This window comes from Sorex fumeus, unplaced genomic scaffold, assembly GCF_029834395.1.
Source record: "Sorex fumeus unplaced genomic scaffold, SorFum_2.1 ptg000087l, whole genome shotgun sequence".
Lineage (NCBI taxonomy): Eukaryota > Metazoa > Chordata > Mammalia > Eulipotyphla > Soricidae > Sorex > Sorex fumeus.
This window is the reverse complement of record NW_026606144.1, coordinates 5,585,297-5,601,932: the sequence shown is the minus strand read 5'-3', so window position 1 is coordinate 5,601,932 and position 16,636 is coordinate 5,585,297. Positions and strand designations below refer to the sequence as shown.

Here is a 16,636-nt window from a genome sequence, read left to right as displayed (position 1 = left end):
CCCACAAGCATAGGGGACAGAGGGAAGTTAGGATAGAGTAGGGACCAGTCTGGCAATAATGCTTGGAAATGGTTGGAAATCACTTTGGACGGGAACTGGGTGTTGAAAGTAGGTAAAGAGATATACATAATAACCTTTCCATATCTGTATTGTAAACCAAAAGGCGTGTGTCCGAGAGAGGGGGAGAGAGAAAAGAGGGAGAGAGGGGGTAGAGAGAGAGCACTGCAGAAAGGAGGAGGAAGAGAGAGGTGCCTTGCCTGCCTGGGGGAGTAGGGAGACTGGGAACATTGGTGGTGAGCAACGTACACTGGTGAAGGGACAGGTGTTGGAACATGATATGATTGAAATCCAATCATGATCAACTCTGTGTATTTCATTAGGATTAAAAAATTCACAAAGAAAATAACATTTTTAAAAAGAATAAACAAATTTAAGTCAATCTTGAAATTTTGAGCGAGCAGCAGTGCAGTGGGCTGGTGAGCGGTGTTAGCAGAGCCTCACCTGGCAGCTGTGGTGGGAGTCAGCTCCCACACTCCAGAAGCTTCCGAAGCTTGGCGCTCTCTCCCTGGCCCAAACTGATCCTTACTCATCAGCATTTCTTTGGGGGCTGCAGGGGCTGAAGCATATGAAGCATATCCCTCCTGCAGCCGAATGCCTCAATCCCTGTATTATCTCCAGCCCCCGAAGGTGAGACTTTTCAGCAGATCGAGGACCAATTTTATCTTCAGTTATTTTGTTTCTTTTATTTTTTTATTTTGCTTTTTGGGTCACATTGAGAGGTGCTCAGGGGTTACTCCTGGCTCTGCACTCAGGAATTATGCCTGGCGGTGCTTGGGGGGTCCTATGGGATGCTGGGGATCGAACCTGGGTGGTCAGCCGTGTGCAAGGCAAACGCCCTAACCGCAGCGCTGTCGCTCTGGTCCCTTCTCTTTATTTTATTTCAACCAACCAAACAAACAAAACCAATGTTCTGCACCCCACCCGGCGGTGTCCAGGGGCTGCCCGGGCAGGGGTCGCCCTGACATCTTAGCACCACCACTGCCGTCTCTGACGCCAGTTCTCAGCACCCGGGGGCTCGCGGGCTGCGGCGGGGCCGTGCGGGACCCTCGGTCCCGGGGTGGGATGGTCGGGGCTGGGCGGAACCAAAATGCGGAAGGAAGACCACACTGGAAAGAGGCGCCGGGCCGCCGGCCACTTCCAGACTTGGCCCCACAAGAGATTTCCACATTTTGTTTGTGCCCCAGCGTAGCCTGCTGTGTGAGCAGTGGCTGAAGGACCGGGGCGTCCTGGGCTCCTTCATCCACAGGGAGGAGTACAGCCTGGGCCTCATTCCCTTCGACGGGGACCTTCTCTCCATGGAGTCTGAGGGCGCCTTCAGAGTAAGTTCAGTGTTTGCCCTTTGAACTTGACACTCGTTTCTGCCTCGTTTGTGATGGTGACACTGACACTGGCATTTCAGTGATTCCGGGAAGCCTCCAGTTTCTTCCTTTTGGGGAGAGACGGGAGTTGGGCCACACCCAGCAGTGCTCAAGGTTTACTCCTGGTTCTGTGCTCGAGGATCACTCCTGCCCATGCTCGGGGACCATATGTGGTGCCGGGGATAGAACCCAGGTTGGCTGCGTGCAAGACCAGCGCCTTCCCCTGTGCTGTCTCTCGGGCCGCTGCTCCTCTTGCTTATGGAGACCCTCCTGTTTCAACAAATTGGCTTAAAATTGTTATTGCCCTTACTGAATTTTCAAAAATCAATTGTCCTTAAATGTGTTTATTTCTGGTGTTTCTCTGCTGCTGTTCGATGTTTGTCCTTGTGCCTGTCCCACCCTGACTTGACTGTGGCCGTGGAGGAAGCTTCGAGAGTGGAAGGCAGGGCCGCTCCAGCCAGAAATAGTCAAGTCTGTCACTGCATTTTTCCAGTTAGCCATTTGTGAGTGATTTTGTTTCCATGACTCGCCTTTCCCCTTGATTGAGTCTTGGCAAGACCTGAAGTCTCTTACTTTACATTCTCTGGGTAGTCTGCTTGAGGGACCCCAGAACTTGGGCACCCAGGCGTGTGTCATGTGAGCAGTCAGCTTGGACTTGGGGCGCTGGGGGGCTCGCCCCGCCCGGGTGGAGTTTGCCAAGGGCCCCAGAGCCCTCGCAAGGGGCCATCTCTGAGGCTTCCTCGTGTGAACATGAGGGACCTTCCAGCCCTCACAGGATGGAGTCTGCTCGTGTCTGACCCCCCCCTTCCCACACACACACACACACACGGAGCCCTCCCGCAGTCAGCTCCGTGGAGTAGAGGATGCCAGGGCGGGGAGCTGTGTTCAGGGACGGGATCGTCCATCTGTCTGTTCACTGTCCCTCTACACGACAGTCGGCAGCTGAGAGGAAAGACGGAGGAATCTAACCCGCGTAGGCCATGTGCAAGGCAAACGCCCTACCCACTGTGCCATCGACCCCTGTGGTTAACTTTAAAAAAATTTTTTTTAATACGGAATTATGGGGGCTGGAGCGATAGCACAGCGGGTAAGGCGTTTGCTTTGCAAGCGGCCAGTATGGCCGAACCGAGTTGATTCCTCCGCCCCTCTCGGAGAGCCCGGCAAGCTACCGAGAGTATCTCGCCCGCACGGCAAAGCCTGGCAAGCTCCCTGTGACGTATTCAATATGCCAAACACAGTAACAAGTCTCACGATGGAGGTGTTACTGGACCCGCTCGAGCAAATGGATGAATAACGGGAGGACCGTGACCGTGACCGTGACGGCATTATGGGTGGTGGGGAGATAGCTTAGAGGGCTAGAGCCCCAGCATCACCTGGGTAGCCCCGGGTTCAGGACCTGAGGGACCCAAACACCACCAGATATGACCCTAGGGGCTTTTAAAGAGGAATTACAAGGGCTGGAGCAATATGCATTGGGAGGGCATTTGCTTTGCACGCAGTTTATCCACGTTCAATCCCTGGCATCCCATATGGTTCCCGAAGCACCACCAGAATAATTCCTGAGTGCAGAGCCAGGGGTATCCCCTGAACCTCGCCGGTGGGAGTTGTTAGAGGTGTCTCTGTAGTAATACGCCGTTTTTTAAATGAATGTTTTGTTTGGGTGCTCGGGGCTGGGCAGGGCCGGGCAGGAACCGGCTTAGCTGTCCACAGGCAGACACAGTTCCTGCTCTGAACAGTCTCCTGGGCCCCTGAGCAGTTCGAAAGATGCCCCCTAATGCTTTCCTTCCCCTGAATCTTCCTCTCTGCTCTGCTCCAAAGAGGAATTTCTGGTCCTTTTCTGAGGACTCTTTGGACATCCCAACCAGGATGTTTTGGACTGAAGTGTCCCAGACTTGGCACCCCAGACTTGGCAGAGACATCCTACGGGACCTTTGGCGATACTGTGCTCACTCTGGGCCAGGCTCTCTGGGAGGTCTCCCTCTGCACCCCACCCCCAGTCTGCACCCCTTGTCCTCACGCCTTTGGGGTGCACGCCTGTTGGCCGCTGCCTTAGACAGGGTCAAAGATTCCATGATGAGGGGCTGGAGCAATAGCACAGCGGGTGGGGCGTTTGCCTTGCATGCGTCCGACCCGGGTCCGATTCCCAGCATCCCATTTGGTCCCCCGAGCACCACTAGGAGTAGTTCCTGAGTGCATGAGCCAGGAGTAACCCCTGTGCATTGCCGGGTGTGATCCAAAAAGAAAAAAAATCAAGAGAGTCCCACGATGGGCACCAGCAGTGCCGCCCCATCAGATGGAGTGCAGGTGAAGCTCGTTGTGTGATTTCCCTCCTCTGCTCTCTGCACTTGCTGGATGAAGGTATTGAGGCACAGGAGTGATCTTGAGGCCCTGCTGGGGACCGTGTGTGTTCTGTCAGCCCTGCTGAACCGCCCTGCTGGGGGCGTGTGCGTGCTCTTTCCTCTTTCTGGGCCAAAGATGTTTCTTTTTGTCTGTGTGTTAAATGGACCTTGTGGCCCTTCTCCGAGACCGTGGCTGCCCTCCTCCTGTCCCCTGTGACACTCGCTGCTGTATGTGGGAGACGCTGCCTGCCCTTCTGCAAGCCCAGCGTGTTGTGCTGTGTGGTCACGCGGGCATGCAGAGGCCAGCCTTTCCTCGCCCGCCCAGCGATGCTCGCCCCCAGTAGAGGTGCTGCCTTGGGGCCTCGGTGCTGACTCACAGAGCCTGTGCCCACGCGCCTGGCCCTCTCCCACAGGAGTGCTACCTGGACAGCGACCAGACGAGCCTGTACCACGCGGCCAAGGGCCTGATGACGCTGCAGGCCCTGTACGGGACCATCCCCCAGATCTTCGGCAAGGGCGAGTGCGCCAGGGTGAGCCGGGGCGGGGAGGGGGGCCTCTCTCCTGCGGGTGGGGATCGGGGCTCCACCTCGCAGTGCTCTTGGCTCTGTGCTAGGGCCACCAAACTGAGGCTGTCTGCGTGCAAGGCGTGACCCCTGGCCCCTCTGCTGTCTCCCAGCCCTCTTTCCTTTTCTCGTTTCTGTTCTTTATCTTTTCTTTTTCATCCCTCCTCTCCCTCCCTCTCTCACCCTCTCCCTCCTCCCACCCTCTCCATACCCAGCAGTGCTCGGGGTTCACTCCTGGCAGGGTTTGAGGGATCGTATGTGGTGCCAGGAATTGAAACTGGGTCAACCACCTGCAAGGCAAGCATCCTACCCACCATACTGTCTCAGGCAGGCCTGTCTTGTTTTATTTTATTGTTCCATTTTTTCCGTCTTATTTTTAAATTTTGGATTGCCGGGCTCTTTTTAGCTTCATTTTAAAATCTGCCCATTGCTAAAAAGGCTCTGCCTGGTTCTGTACTTTGTTTCCAGCAAGTGACCAATATGATGATCAGGATGAAGAGAGAGTTTACAGGAAGCCAGAATTCCATATTTCCTGTTTTTGATAACCTCTTGTTGCTTGATCGAAATGTGGATTTATTAACGCCTCTTGCGACTCAGCTGACATACGAAGGACTCATCGATGAAATTTATGGCATCCAGAACAGTAAGTGAAGTGACATCATTTACTAAATAGGTTAGCTGAATAAAATCAATCTCAAAAGTGTCTGTTTTCGAAGGTGCGGCCTTTGTGTGTATGTCAGAATACTTCACAATGTCAGGCACTGACTTTCAGCCCAAGGTTAAAGCGAGCTCAAGCCAGGACACCATCGGGGAAACTGAGGCGAAGGCCTTCTGCAGAGGGCCATGCGGTGTGCAGTCCCGCTGCTCAGGCCGCCCAGGGAGGTGTGAGGAATAGAGCGTTTCTGAGGGGTGCCTGGGTCTGAGGTGAGGGGGGTTTGGCCCCGGATATTAGATTCTGTAGCACTTCAGATCTGAGTGGGGGCTAGGAAAGCTCACGGGGCTAGTGCCAGGCGCACAGCCAGAACTCGGTTCCATCTGCGCTCCTGCCTTGTCCGGTGAGCACTGAGCCGGGAGTAGCTCCTGCTGGGATACAGTCTGAGAAGTTTCCAACAGTCTGATTCGTGTCTTTTCTTCAGAATAGGGAGCCCGAGGCCGCAAGAGGGGTAACTCTGGCGCCTTCAGGAGTGGCCCTGGCCGGGAACAGCCCTGGAGATAGAGCCCCGGTCTGAAAGGACAGGGATGCAGCTAACTGCATGGGGTCTCTCTGGGGACACAGAGCCCTGCAGCTGTTGAGTGCTGGCCGAGTCCGGACAGTGCTGTCTGTCCAGAGTGCCAAGCTGGTTATCGCAGAGTGGATTGCGATGGCGTGTGTGTGTGTGTGTGTGTGTGTGTGTGTGTGTGTGTATGTATCTGCAGTGATGAATGCGTGGCTCAGTGACAGCGGCCACAGGAGCAGAGCAGGACCACACGTGGAGGCATTTCCACACAACAAAGCATTTTCCTGCTCTTTAATGATTATGGAGGTGTTTCCGGTTTGTTTTTTACCAGTTGTTCCGAAGGATAACTTCTTAAGTTGTTTCCTTTTGTGGGGACAGTCGTAAGCAGTGCCCAAGGGACTGTGGGACTGATCGCGGTGATTTTCTGCTCTGTGGGGCCAGTCCGTGGCCCTGGGGCCACCGGGGCTGTGCCTGGCAGCGGCTGGGGGTGATGCCACACACACAGCCCCTCCCCAGACTCCTGCTCCGAGCTTTCACTGGCACGGGGAGCACCCCGTGCGAGGGGTCCCCACCTCCTGGTGCTTCTGCAAGTCCCTCGATGGATCTGGCAGAGGTGCTGGGGTTGGGAGTGCGGAGGTGTGAGAGATGGGACTCGTGGGGTGCCTCTGGGAGGAAGGAGTTTCGGGAACTCACAGTCTCTTCACATCACACACTTACTGCTGATCAAACACTTAATTAAGGGAGAGCGCTAGAGTGATAGCAGAGCGGGTAGGGCGTTTGCCTTGCACGCGGCTCAGCCCGGGTTCGATTCCCAGCATCCCATATGGTGCCCTGAGCACAGCCAGGAGTAACTCCTGAGTGCAGAGCCAGGAGTAACTCCTGTGCATCGCTGGGTGTGACCCCCCAAAAGAAACCATTAAGAGAAATCTGAAAAACAAGGGGAAATTGGGCTTCCCCATAACCCCTCAGCTCTGCGCCCGTGGCTGGACCGAGGGCGATGGCAGGCCCGTGGAAGAGCTGCGTGTAGGCTGCCTGGGCCAGCGGCTGCCCCTCTGCTTTGAGCTGGAATGCGAGGTCTTGCCGACCTTGTTTATTTCAGCATGTGCTCAGGCCCCGGGTCCCACGGCCACCGTGGTGTGCTGTCACCAGACGCTGGCGCCCGGGCTGTTTGGAGGAGCTTAGGATTTGGAAAGCATCCGAGAAGTATTTTTCTTCCGTCGGTCCCTTTCTCACCCCACATTCTCCGATGCAGGAGTTCTTGTTGTTGCTTTATGATTCTCAGCGCCCATCCCACAGTGCTCAGGGCCCACACGGGGCAGTGCTCAGAGGAACAGACAGCTAGACAGCTGGACTTGAGCGTGTGCTGCCCCCGATGACCCGTCTCTCTGGACCCACAGCAGTGGAGCTGATTGTGTGTAGACAGGTCGGGATTTGTGTTGAAACTGGAGGAGATGTTTTTTTGAAAGGAACCAGCTTGGAGTTAGAGACAGTGCAGCAGTTAGGGTGAGTTTGGTCCCCAGGACCGCATATGGTTCCCCCAGTCACTGCAAGAATAAGCCCAGAGCACAGAGCCAGGAATAAGCCTCGAGCACTGACAGGTGTGGCCCAAATATCAGAGAAAGGAAAAAGAAAGGAAAGAAGCCGTCGGAGCTGTCTCCCGCCCTCATGCACACTTCCATGCTGAGGTGATTCCTGGGATCTTGTTTTTCTTTTTCTTTTTCTTTTTCGGAGAGTATTTTGCCCGCACGGCAAAGCCTGGCAAGCTACCCGTGACGCGTTCGATATGCCAAACACAGTAACAAGTCTCAAAATGGAGACATCACTGGGCCCGCTTGAGCAAAATCGATGAACAATGGGAGGACAGTGACAGGGGACACACTTGGCAATGCACAGGGGTTACTCCTGGCGCTGCACTCAGGAGTTACTCCTGGCGGTGCTTAGGGGGCCATATGGGATTCTGGGAATCGAACAAGGGTCTGTCCCGTGCAAGGCAAGCACTCTCCCTGCTGTGCTATCACTCCAGCCCCATCCTGGGCTCCTCTTGGCTTGTTGAAATGTCGGTGTAGACTGCATGCACTTGCACGCGCCAGCAGGACAGACAGTGGGCCGCTCTGGGGCATGTTTCCTCTGGTGGCCTCATCCTGAGTTCGGTTCGGGCTGGCAGTGGCAGAAGGCGGCCCACGGGCCAGGCCAGGGAAGCCGTGCGTGAAAAGCGTGAGCGTCCTGCGCTCGTGCGCAGCTAGTGACTCAAAGTCCAGTGCTCTCCCCTGACAGGAAGGCTCTGGAGTCTCACTTGGGGTGTCCCCTCCCGTGCAGGTCATGTAAAGCTGCCGCCCAAGAAATTCGCCCCGAAGAGGCAGGGTGACGGGTAGGACCTGCCCACAGAGGCCAAGAAGCTGCCACTGAACTCAGCCGAGGAGCTCTATGCTGAGATCCGAGACTGCAACTTCAACGCTGTGGGCGCCGTGCTCAGCAAGAAGGCCAAGGTCATCTCGGCCGCCTTTGAGGTGACTGGGGCTTGGGGCCAGGTGGCAGGCGGGCTGCGGGCACCCGGGGAAAGGTGGTGCCAGGCCCTCTCCTGGTGTCAGGTCCTTTGCCAGTCACCGTCCGCACTCCCTGTCCCTCCCTCCTTCCTCCCAGCCGCTGGCGGTGGCGGCATCTCCACTAGCTCCTGCATCTAGGGAATCCGGGATCAGCCCGAGCAGGCTGGGACGGCGAGTGATAATGAGAGCACAGTCCCCGGCCCCCAGCTTCGTTAGCACCTCGCGCCCTTCCGCTGCTCGTTTATTCTGGGTTCAGCTCACTTTTGAAACCGGAATCAGTAAAATGATAGAAGCTGAATTTTTTAACTCTGGGGAAGTTTTTAAAAATCACTTTTTCCCTTGAAGGATGGATTTCCTGATTTCATCTTTTTTAGGAGTTATCTCCACTATATCAGTATTTGTATTTCTTTGTTTTTTTTTTTTTTTTTGAGGGGAGGCACACCCAGAGGTGCTCAGGGCTAACTCCTAGCTCTGCGCTCAGGGATCACTTCTGGTGGGCTGAGGCAACCACATGGGATGCTGGGGATCGAACCCAGGCTGGCCGCATGCAAGGCAAGCACCTCGCCACTGTTCTGTCACTCTGACCCTATGGTTGTTGTATTTCTGAAGTTGCTTTTGTCTCACTTGGTTTTGTTCCTCAATTTTTTATTTCCTCACCGTGACTTATAAAGCTATGGATAAGAAGTGTCGGGCATTCACTGTTCCAGCTCCGAGCTCGCCGTGGTGTCCAGTTCCCTCCCTTCCCGCTGCCAGTGCTCAGGGCTGGCTCCTGGTAGGCCTCGGAGTTCTGTGGGGAGGCTGGGCACTGAGCAAGCGCCTCCCCCACTGTATAGCTTGGACCCAGGAAACGTTTTACACTTGATTTGCTATTGTTGAGGTCTCAGGCTATACGAGCGTTAGCTTTTGTGGCTTCAAGGCAGTTTGCTGAGCTCCACATCCCTGGCAGGGACCATGCGGTGTCAGGTGTGGCCTGCGTGGGCTCTGGGCTCCCTCCCTGTCCACATGGTCTCCCAGTGCTGCAGGATGTGGCTGTCGCAGTCCCTGGACCCACCAACCTGCCTTTTCTATTTTCCTGTGGCTGTGGGATCTGGTTATAGCCTAATTCATTTTGTGTCCATTTCTCACACTAAAAATTAATTTGGGGGAGCTGGAGTGAGAGCACAACAGGTAAGACGCTTACCTTGCATGCAGCTGACCTGGGTTCACTCCCTAGCATTCCATGTGGTCCCGGTGCATGCCAGGAGTGATCCTTGAGTTCCAGGCCAGGAGGAAGCCCGGGACACTACCTTGCACGTGATTCAAACATGCCCTGGGCAACCCAAAGACCCAAACTCTTAAAAATGTACTCTTGGCAGCCAGGGCTGGGGCTGAGGCACATTGTGTGTGTGTGTGTGTGTGTGTGTGTGTGTGTGGCCTTGGGTGCTGTTCCCAGCACTGCTGTGACTGTGGATGGGGCACGTCCTGTGTGTGTGTGTGTATGTGTGTGTGCGCGTGCACACACACGCACACACACACACAGGTGTTCGAGGCCCTGAGTGCTGTCCCCAGTACTGTCATGACCTTCTCCCCTCCCTCAGGAAAGGCACAACGCCAAGACGGTGGGCGAGATCAAGCAGTTCGTCTCCCTGCTACCCCACATGCAGGTGGTGCGGGGCTCCCTGGCCAACCACACTTCCATCGCTGAGCTCATCAAGGACGTGACGAGTGAGTGCCCTGTCCCGGGCTCAGGCTCAGGGTGTGTCACTGGCTCCCTGCTACTTCTGGGGGCCCCCGGCTACTGTTTCACTTGTGCATTGTTCCCTGTGCTAGCCGCTGTGTCCTCGCAGAAATGTTCCGAGTGTGACTGTTGGGTTCTGCGGGGTCAGGTGGTGCAGCAGGACTCTCCCAGGCTCCGGGTGGCGCCAGCACTGCTTCGCCAGACCTGGCACTAATTGCTGAGGTTGGTTTCAGTCTGATGTTGCAAGGAGCTGGAGTTGGAGCGTTACTGCAGTGCCTTTCACACAGCCGGCCCAGAGTCCCACATGGTCTCCAAAGCCTGCCAGTAGTGATCCCTGAGCACCACCGGGGTGGCCCCCAAACTAACCAAAGTAAAATGCCCTTGGGAAATTGCTTTAATTAGTGTGAAGGGGGAGCTGCTAGGGCCCAGGCCCCGGGGCTCTGTGTCTAGGCGCACCTCGGGGCACAGGCCGTCAGCCTCACTGTTCTGGAAGGTGCCTTCCCGGTGATGACTTAAACTTGGTGCTTGCTTGCTACTTTGCATGCCTCTGGGAGAAATGAGCATTTATCCCACTTCTGAGTTGCTCCTGTGTTAATTATGTTTCAGCGTCTGAAGACTTCTTTGACATGTTAACCGTGGAGCAGGAGTTTATGTCTGGAATAGACACTGATCAGGTACGTGAACACTAAAACCGTTTTAGCCGATAGTTAACCAGATTGGCAAACAGAACTCGAGGTAGGAAAGGAATCGCTTTGATTCCCGTGTCTGGCCTAAATACCTGTCAGGGCAGTGCAGAATGTGCGGAAAGAGATTCTGCCAAGGGATAGGTTTCTGTTGACTGGGGGTGGTGTGTGTGTGTGTGTGTGTGTTCCATTGTGTGTGTGTGCGTGCATGTGTGTGTGCATGTGTTCCATTGCTGTTCGCTGTCCTCAGAGAAACAAGACCCAGCCCTGAAGCCCAAGACTATTGAAGCCCATCACGGATAATTTAAGAGCGTGGGTTATATGATCCCTTTTCCTGTCTGCCTGTCAATAAATCCCGCATTCTCACTTGCAGCAAGCAAGCGCCCAAATTCCCCACAGTCCCTGCTACTTTACTGATGCTGCTCAGGTGTCGCTGACAAGTAGGACAGTTGCACCCGCCCGCAGCCCCTGGAGCTTAGGTTGTCCAGGGAGTGTGGGCAGGAGCGTGAGCCAATTTCCAGCCTCTCCTTGATTGGGCCTCTCAGGGGCCCAGGAACGCCCAGGCCTGCAGGCCCAGACCCAGCTCTCACGCATGAATCTGCCACGACTCTAGGTCAACAGTTACATGGAGGACTGCATCGCCCAGAAGCATCCACTCATCAAGGTGCTCAGGCTCATTTGCCTGCAGTCGGTGTGCAACAGTGGGGTCAAGCAGAAGGTTCTGGATTATTACAAAAGAAAAATTCTCCAGGTCAGTGTTTCTAAGTGACTCATTTGCCAAGGGAGAAACTTTTTAAAAAGGCAGTTGACCTTGCACATGGCCCACCTAGGCTCGATCCCCGGCACCCATATGGGTCCCCTGAGCCCCACCAGCACTGATCCCTGAGCACAGGAAGTGGGGGGACAAAAGCAAACAAAACAAAGGAGACATCTGGAAAATAGCACGTCAGGAGGTGTGGTTGGCCTCCTTTTCTTACTCAGTTATTTGAGTACACTGTCATCTATCTTCCTTACCTTGGGCCCATGCATTCTGACTTTAAAGTGAAAATGTGGGGTCCAAAGAGCTCGAAAGGGGCTGGAGCAATAGCACAGCGGGTAGGGCGTTTGCCTTGCACGCAGCCGACCCTGGTTCAATTCCCAGCATCCCATATGGTTTCCTGAGCACCGCCAGAAGTGATTCCTGAGTGCAAAGCCAGGAGTAACCCCTGAGCATCGCCGGGTGTGACCCGAAAAGCAAAAAAAAAAAAAAAAAAAAGACAAAAACAAACCAAGAGCTAGAAAGGGGTAAGGTACTTGTCTTGCATGCTGCCGGGTATAACTCAAAAACAATAGTATCAAAATGAGAGTGAAAATGTTCGCTCCCTCTTCGGAAGTGGGAGATCTAGCAGGCTCCCCAACTTCTCTTGCAGACATACGGCTATGAGCACATCCTGACGTTACAGAACCTGGAGAAGGCCAGGCTGCTGCGGCTCCAGCAGGGGGGCAGGAACAGCTACCCCACCATCCGGAAGACCCTGCGCCTCTGGATGGACGATGTGAATGAGCAGGTGAGCCGAGTCTTCGTGTACACGCATGCACATGCACGCCATCTAATAGGCGAGCCGAGCCTTCACGCACATGCATGCGTGCCAACATACACACACAGACACGTACATAGACATACACACACATTTCCCCAGTGGTGTGGCATCCTGCTGGTGGGAAGGCGCTGCCCTTGCAGAAGCCAGGACTGAGTGGGGCTTGTTGGGGGATACTTTTTGAAGATGGGGGCTGGGGGGTGGGAAGGGGGGCCCTTGTCCACTTAGGCCTCAGGGCGGGGGCGGCTGGTCTGGACTCAAGGAAGCCTCTGGTCAGCGAAAAGGCCAGCCTCAAGTAAGAGGATTGGGGATCAACACAACTGACTCACTGTGGGCAGTTGGGGCTGCTGGACTCAGAGTCACTGTGAGAGAGGGGGGGGTTCAGACTGGGGGTCACTATGATGCTGGGAGCTGTCACTCTCACTCTTGGGAGATTTGGGCTTGGTTGTGCCCTGGAGCCTCGCCCCCTGGAAGAATGCCTGAGAGTAGCTTGGCTGGGCTTAGAGCTCTCCACATTCCCTCCCCACAGTGGGCCAAGTTTCCATAGGAGAAGCTTCTCACCAAATCGATGAACAGTTTTTCTTCTTTGGGGGTCGGATGGAATCTTTCCCGGGCAGACAGTTGAATGTTCAGACCCAGCGGTGCTGGGGTTTGGCCTGGGCTGCACGGGCTGCCGGGCACTGGCACCTTCCAGCACACAGGGGCACCAAGCAGCTTTCTGAGATTGGTTTGAGACAGAAGGACTCAGGGCCAGGAGAGGTGAGGGCAGAGCCATGCGTCAGCTCTGCACCACCAGGTCTGATCCATAAAGCTGTAGGGGCGGGGGTGGGGGGAAAGGAAAGAGAGAGAAGGAGAGAAGAGAGAGATTGGGAATTGGGTAGAGGGTGGAGATGGCAGGGCTCAGCGGGGTAGGCTGGAGCACACTGTGTTCCTCCCCAAAGTCAAATCCAGGACGGCAGCGTGGAGGACATTTACCTTTAATGCAGCCAACCCAGGTTGTGATCCCTGAGTGCAGCACCAGGAGGGAGCCCTGAGCACCGCAGGGTATGGCCTCCACCAAAAAAAAAAAAAAAAAAAAAAAAAAGATCCCATGGCCCATTAGGCAGAGAGGAGTTGGTTGACTCCAGGTGTCCCTCTCGAATCCTCCGCAGAACCCCCCGGACATCTCGGCTATGCCCCCGTCAGCATGTGGCTGGCCCAGCTGCTCTCCTGGACTGGTTGGCGCAGAATTGAGGAAGTTCTGCGCATTCTCCCGGGCCCCCACTTCGAGGAGTGCAGCCGCTGCCCACGTGCCTGCAGAAGAAACTTAGATTTGTGAGTGATTTTGTTTTCGTGACCCACCTTTCCCCTTGATTGAGTCTTGGCAAGACCTGAAGACTCTTATCTTACATTCTCATTTTCTAGAAATACAATTGCCTACATTTTTCATTCAGACTCTTGAGGTTCTGCAGTGTGACCTCAGGGCTGGGTGCAGGGTGTGCGGGAAATTCTGTTTCTCCCACACGCCCGTCCCAGCCTGTTTCCTACTAGTTATTTTCAGCACATATTTATTTGTTTGCTTTGCTTTGGGTTTTGCTTGGGGCCTCACCTCGTGATGCTCAGGGATTACTCTTGGGGGTTCTCAGGGGTCCATATTTGACTCTTTAATGCCAGGGAAGCACCTTCACACTGAACTATCTATCTGGCCCCCCGGAGTTTTGTTTTTTTGAAATGTTGTCTTTTTCTGAAAGGTGGTTTTTTGTTTGCAAATAGGATTTTATATGTTTTGTTTACTATCTTTATGACAGGGAGCACTTCTGAAATATTTCTCTTTCAAAGTGTCAGCTTGGCTCTTAGGGGCGCCCAGGCCAGACCACCACCTAGAGTGTGCGATCCTCAGCCTCTGCAAGAAAGGGAGGGAAAGGGAAAATAAATACCGGAATGAAGGGGAAGATGCAAGGGGGAAACACATCAGCTTGATAATGTCCTCTAAAAACGGCATACCAGGGCCAGAGAGATAGTAAGGTGGGTAGGGCACTTGCCTTGCCCCTGGCAGACCCGAGTTCGTTCCCTGGCACCCCATATGGTCCTCCAAGCCCCGCCTGGTGTGACCCCCAGTGCCAAGCCAGGGAGTCAGCTTGAACCCGTGCATGGCCCCAACGCTCCCGGTGCCTGTCTGCACCCCTTGCTCCCTCTGCCATTGGAAGCTTGTGCAGGTGTGTTTGAGACGCGATCGCATTTGCCTGCGTTCTTGGGCGTGTGAGTTGATTTGTGGTACTGGTACTGCTGGTCTCAAGACTTGACCTTTCGAGAATGCAGGTGCATCACCAGATTTCCGGGCACCCTTTCCCCTCAGCATGTTGGTCTCAGCAGCATCTTAAGAGAAAGAACCCGGGGCTCACTTGGTTTCTGGGCTGCTGTCACCCAGCTCCCCATGGGTTTGCTCACGTCCCTGGGCTTCGGCCTGTGGAATCCAGAATTTTCCTGGGCTCCCCCGATGGTCTCTCCCCACCCCAGTCTTGGAGCAGGGAGGGGCTTGCATGCCCCTGTGTGGTGACAGGACAGGGGCCTGCCCGGCCCTGTGTGGTGACAGGACTCAGGGTTCACCTTCCATGCGAGTCATTGCAGGTTTGGGAGTGGCCTCTCTGCTCCTTCTTTTCCCAGTTAGCAGTGTGGAAGCGTTGAGGAAGTGGCTTGTTCACCCCAGCTGAGGGTAGGGGCTGTATCGGTCACACCCAGGGTCGCTCCTGGCCCTGCGCGGGCGGGGTGGGGCCATCCCAACAGACAGACCCGAGACAGGTGGGAACCAAGGGCCCCACAACCCCCTGTGGATGCTGCATTCACGTCTTCTCTCCCGCCCCGAGCCCGTATCACGGCGGGGGAAAGCCACAGCTCTGCTCACCTGAGCTGCTCGCAGGGGCCCTCACTCCGGGTAGTCTGCTCGAGGGACCCCAGAACTTGGGCACCCTGGAGTGTGTCATGTTTGCAATCAGATTGGGCTCAAGGCGCTGGGGGCTTGCCCCGCCCGGTTGGAGTTTGCCAAGGGCCACGGTGCCAAGGTCCGTCTCTGAGGCTTCTTCGTGTGAATATGAGGGACCTTCCAGCACTCACAGGACGGAGTCTGCTGCTCGTGTCCGACCCCCCGACCACACACACACACGGAGCCCTCCCACAGTCAGCTCCATGGAGTAGAGGATGCCAGTGGCCGGGAGCTGTGTGCAGGGACGGGCTCGTCCGTCTGTCTGTTCACTGCCCCTCTGCACCTCAGTCGGCAGCTGAGAGGAAATGCTGGCATGACCAGACCTGCCGGGGCTCCCTCAGGGGCTTTGCAGACTCTGGCCCTCAGCATCCTGTGTTGACTCACGGTTCTGCTGAGCCTCTGACCCAGAGTTCAGTGCAGCCCTGCTCCCTGCGGGGCCCGCATCACTGTCCCAGCACTAGACGGCGCTGCCACATTCAGCTATGCAGAGACCATCACTTGTTCTTTTACAAGTCAGTGTGTGGAAATGTCTCTACTTTGTAAAAACAAGCTCAAAAAGTACTGTGCATGGTATCGCTCATGCAGGCGGGACTGAGTAAAAATGTGTGTATGTAATATCAGTGGGTTTAGAGCTGGGCCCTCGCAAACGGCCCTGGGGGCTGAACGGCCCTGTGAATTCCACTGAGAAGACTAGAACTGGGCTGATAATGCAAAGGTTCACCCCACTGCTATTTACAGCAGAGCAGAACATGTAGGGTAGACATGTGTTGTTAACGTGTGTGTGTGTGTGTGTGTGTGTGAGTGTATGACACATCTGGCGATGCTCAGAGGTTACTCCTGGCACTCTAGTAGCCTGGCATTGGTTACTATCGCTCTGGCCTCTGTTGTTAGTAATGTAGTACTGTCCTCCCATTGTTCATCGATTTGCTGGAACGGGCACCAGTAACGTCTCTATTCTGAGACTTGTTGTTACTGTTTTTGGCATATCGAATATGCCACAGGGAGCTTGCCAGGCTCTGCCGTGCGGGCAGGATACTCTTGGTAGCTTGCCAGGCTCTCTGAGAAGAACGGAGGAATCTAACCCAGGTAGGCCATGTGCAAGGCAAACGCCCTACCTGCTGTGCCATCGGTCCCTGTGGTAAACTTTAAAAAATTTTTTTTTAATACGGAATTATGGGTGGTGGGGAGATAGGTTAGAGGGCTAGAGCCCCAGCATCACCTGGGGAGCCCCGAGTTCAGGACAGGAGGGACCCACACACCATCAGATATGACCCTAGGGGCTTTTAAAGAGGAATTACAAGGGCTGGAGCTGTATACATTCGGAGGGCATTTGCCTTGCACGCAGCTTATCCACATTCAATCCCTGGCATCCCATATGGTTCCCGAAGCACCACCAGAATAATTCCTGAGTGCAGAGCCAGGGGTATCCCCTGAGCCTTGCCGAGTAGTTGTTAGAGATGTCTCTGTAGTAATAAACCATTTTTTGAAATGAGTGTTTTGTTTGGGTCTCAGGGATGGGCAGGGCCGGGTAGGAACTGGCTTTGCTGTCCACAGGCAGACACAGTCCCGCTCTCAACAGTCTCCTGGGCCCCTGAGCAGTTCGAAAGAGGCCCCCTAATG

The 16,636-nt window shown here is 54.9% G+C and overlaps 1 pseudogene; it reads left to right on the top strand.

Annotated features, from left to right (window-relative positions):
• The first annotated feature begins 625 nt into the window (after nt 1-625).
• On the top strand, nt 626-14,721 carry LOC130039548 (vacuolar protein sorting-associated protein 33A-like; annotated as a pseudogene).
• The last annotated feature ends 1,915 nt before the right edge of the window (nt 14,722-16,636 follow it).